Source organism: Neovison vison, chromosome 2, assembly GCF_020171115.1.
Source record: "Neovison vison isolate M4711 chromosome 2, ASM_NN_V1, whole genome shotgun sequence".
Taxonomy (NCBI): Eukaryota; Metazoa; Chordata; class Mammalia; order Carnivora; family Mustelidae; genus Neogale; species Neogale vison.
Genome location: NC_058092.1, coordinates 113,804,285 through 113,808,392, shown reverse-complemented (window position 1 = coordinate 113,808,392; position 4,108 = coordinate 113,804,285). Strand labels below are relative to the sequence as shown.

At 54.0% G+C, this 4,108-nt stretch overlaps 1 pseudogene; it reads left to right on the top strand.

Annotated features, from left to right (window-relative positions):
- Positions 1 to 516: 516 nt before the first annotated feature.
- LOC122901303 lies at positions 517 to 635 on the top strand (annotated as a pseudogene).
- The last annotated feature ends 3,473 nt before the right edge of the window (positions 636 to 4,108 follow it).

The following is a 4,108-nucleotide window of genomic DNA, read 5'->3' as shown; positions in this document are numbered from 1 at the left end:
CTTCCAAGAGGAAGAAAACTCTCTGAAACTCCGTGAGCTGCTCGTCCCTCTTCTCTGATGTCTGGACTCGATGGGTCACACAAGGGCCTATGGGAGGAGCTCGGGAGTCAAGACTTCAAATCTTGGCCATCGGAGGCTGCCAGGGACCTGACCCGATTGATACACGTGCAGCTGCTGGCACGTTTCTGAATATGCTGGCTCTCTGCAGCCTCTGCATCTTTGAACAACATGTCCATCTGTCTGAAACATCATTCTGTTCCAAGCACTTAGAAACCCTCCACTACCTCCTCCTTTGTACAGAATGGGTATGACCACAAGGCATCAGTAGCCCAAGAAGGCCAGGGGCCAATGTAACTATGAACGAGAGAGATATGGTAGCTAACCAAGCCTGGACAAATTAAGGTAACAGTAGGGTATGAGAAAGTTCAGCTTCCTCCAGCAAGGGGAGGACGGTTCCATGTTATATAGGGTGTCACGTACACTCATCTGAGAATATCGGGTAAGAACCTTATGATTGTCTACGGCCATACCACCCTGAACGCGCCCGATCTCGTCTGATCTCGGAAGCTAAGCAGGGTCGGGCCTGGTTAGTACTTGGATGGAAGACTGCCAGGGAATACCGGTTGCTTTTGCTTTGATCTCCAAGAGGGAATTTCTTGGGACGGTGGGCTACTGCAGGCTGTGGATGCTACCTTCACGGAGATGGCACAACCTCTCTACGAACTGGCTAAGGGAGGACTCACTATGGTAGAGTGTGGACAGCTGAGGCAGAAGGAGCATTTCGGGAATTACAAAGAGCCTTACTGTGTGCCCCAGCATTGGTCATCCCAGATGTTACCAAGCCCTTCCACTTGTATGTGAAGGCAGGGCTGACTAAAGAAGTTTTGACTCAGACTCTAGGGTATGGTGAAGGCCAGTGGTCTATCTTAGCAAGAAACTAGATCCAGTAGCAGCTGGGTTCCCCCTTTGCTTCTGCATAATTGCTGCCATGGCCCTCCTAGTCAAGGATGCATGCAAATTGACTCTGGGTCAAAATCTCATATTGACCACCACCCACGTTATCAAGGGCCTTCTCCGGACTCCACCAGACCGATGGATGACGAACGCCCGGGTAACGGGGTATCAGGCCCTTCTCCTCAATGAACCAAAAGTGGCCTTCCGACCCCCAGCAGTGCTAAATCCAGCCACACTGCTGCCAGAAGAGCTAGCTGACCACACGACTGTGGGGAGGTCTTAACCCAAGTCACAGGAATAAGGCCGGATCTCAGAGACACTCCCCTCCCGGATGCGGAAATGACTCTGTTCACAGAAGGGAGTAGTTACATGGTCAGTGGAAAAGAGGTATGCGGGGGCTGCAATGGTTTCTCCTGGGCAGAGACTCTGGATGTCAGCCCTGCCACATAGGATCTCGGTGGAAAAGCAAAGCTGACTGCATTCACCAAGGCACTACAGATGGCCGAGGCCACAGGCACTAACTGGAAACTACAGTGTGCCTACTGGCCCCAGAGCTCTGAGCAAGGAGAATGAACCAGACTCTCGAAAAGACCTTGACAAAGTTAATTCTGGAGGCTGGCGGTGGATAGAAAATCTCCTTCCTTTTACTCTCAGGGCACGATGTAATAAACAAGGTGACCCCATTTAAAATAATGTTTGGGAGCTCTGTCCTAGGTTACAGGAGGTTGCCCTAGCAGAAATGACTGATCAGTCTATACCCCAGTCACTGCAGGCATTACAGTCTGTCTTAAAAAGAAGGGATCCAAACTGCCTATACTGGAACAGAGACGGTGGAACCACATCCTTACCAACCCGGGGACTTGGTTTGGATACGTCGCTATCAAGTGGGGAATTTGGAGCCTCGTTGGAAGGGACCATTTACTGTTATCCTAACCACCCCCACAGCAGTAAAAGTGGAAGGCATCAGGGCCTGGGTTCATGCGGGTCATGTCAAACGAGCTGAGAGTAAGGATGCCCTCCAGAAATGGGAAATGCAGCCAAAAGACCCTGCTGACCATAGACTGAAACTAAGACTAAAGAAACTGTGAGTGTATTGTTGCTATACTAAAGAAAATTGGGGCGATAAAATGTTAGTCTTATATGTTCAATATAAGGTAGAACCATCTGAAAAGTCAAGGATTTGACTAATCTCCAAAGAAAAGGGGGGAATGTAAGGGTGGGGCAGACTGAGTGGAGTCATCCAATCAGTAGGTCGTATGTATATCCACTGGGAAGGTTGAAATTCAATTGGCCACCTGTGTAGGGGCGGGGCTCAACCACCCCCATAAAGGTTGCTCTGCCAGGCTGCCAAGGGGGGCTCCTGCAGGAGAGCCAGGGGGCTCCTGCAGGAGGGCCGGTGGCTGCTGCAGGAGAGCAGCGGCTGCTACAGGAGGGATGGAGTCGGCAGAGAGCGGTGAAGTCGGCGGAGAGCGGTGGAAGTCCGCGGAAGGCGGTGAAGTCGGCGGAGAGCGATGAAGTGGAGCGGAGAGCGGTGGAAGTCGCAGAAGAGCAGGGGAGTCAACGGTGTATAGAAGAGCTGTAACAGCTCTTGTAAGAGCTATAACCGCGTTTGGCGGTCCAGCCTCCAGCCTCCGGCGACCCCGAGCGGCCGCCGGCAGCCTCCAACCTCGGCGGCGGCGCCGAGCCGCCGCCTGCAGCGTGCAGCCTCCGGCGGCGGCCCCGAGCGCCGCCGCCTGCAGCTTCCATCCTCCGGCGGCGCCCCCGGGCGCCGCCGCCTGCAGCCTCCGGCGGTGGCCCCGAGCGCCGCCGCCTGCAGCTTCCAGCCTCCGGCGGCGGCCCCGAGCCATCGCCTGCAGCCTGCAGCCTCCGGCGGCCCAGCAGTCCAGTCATCTGCGGTCCAGTTGACAGCGGTCTCTCGACGCCTGCGGTCCTGAGACATCTGCGGTCCAGTTGTCAGCGGTCCCTCGACGCCTGCGGTCCTGAGACATCTGCGGTCCAGTTGTCAGCGGTCCCTCGACGCCTGCGGTCCTGAGACATCTGCGGTCCAGTTGTCAGCGGTCCCTCGACGCCTGCGGTCCTGAGACATCTGCGGTCCAGTTGTCAGCGGTCCCTTGACGCCTGCGGTGCCAGCGGCCCTGCCCCGCACTCCAGGACCCTCAGCAGTGACACAGTGAGAAACGACCTAGATGTCAGCAACCTCATTGGGAGTAGGCTCGCCGGGGTCAAAGTTGTCATCTTTTATAAAAGAAAGCCCTGACCGGTCAGTGCGATTCATGATGCTTGGCGCGAAATAAAGCTTTGCTTGACCTTCGCTTTGTATCAGTCTCGTTCCTTTGATCACGGACCCTAACACTTAGAACACAAGCTTGGCTTAGGTTTTGGAGCGACGGCACGGCAGGCACACTCTGCAGAGCTGAATCGAACCTCATGCATCTGAAGTCAGGGCGAGGATCCGACGTTGGCTCAAGTTGGAGTTTCTGGCCATGATGGCCCCTACATGAAGGGGGGGGTCATCACGAGGCCATGGAGGTTTTCCCACGATGGGAGTTGTGAGATGCTCTAAACCACAAGGATTCTTTCTGCGGGAAGATTGAGACCTGTGAATGCTCCAGTACATCCCATACGGAATGACTCCAGAGCAGGGTTCTGAGTATGGATGCCTGGGCAGCCTGCCTTGCATTTCATTTGTCTCCTAGTGACAAGACAGGTTCGATCTGCTAGCTCAGGGGGAGCAACAGAGGGAGCTGAGTTGAAATGGACTCTTCAGCAAATGGGTCCTAATGTGGTTTTGTGTCCATGGAGACATTGGAATTGGGAGAATTTCCTTATAGGGACAGGAGATGTTCTGTTGCTTGACTCAGGGAACAGATGTTGTATCATAAGTTGGTTTTAGAGAACAGCCATCTGAGGAGGGATGTGTGAAAACCTATTCTTGGGTTCCAATGATGTCCTAGGGGCATGTAAGGTTCCATTTTCTGACTCAGGATTATTGATTTGGGTGTCTGCCTGGATGTAGGTGATCAGGGTGTTTCAGACTGTGCATTTGCATCCAGCGCCGCTTCCAATATTGTGGTGGGATCAGGGGCCTTGGAGGTTTCTCCTAATCTGGGGGGTTTGAGCAAATGTGATGGGCAAAGTTTCCTTCGGGATGGCA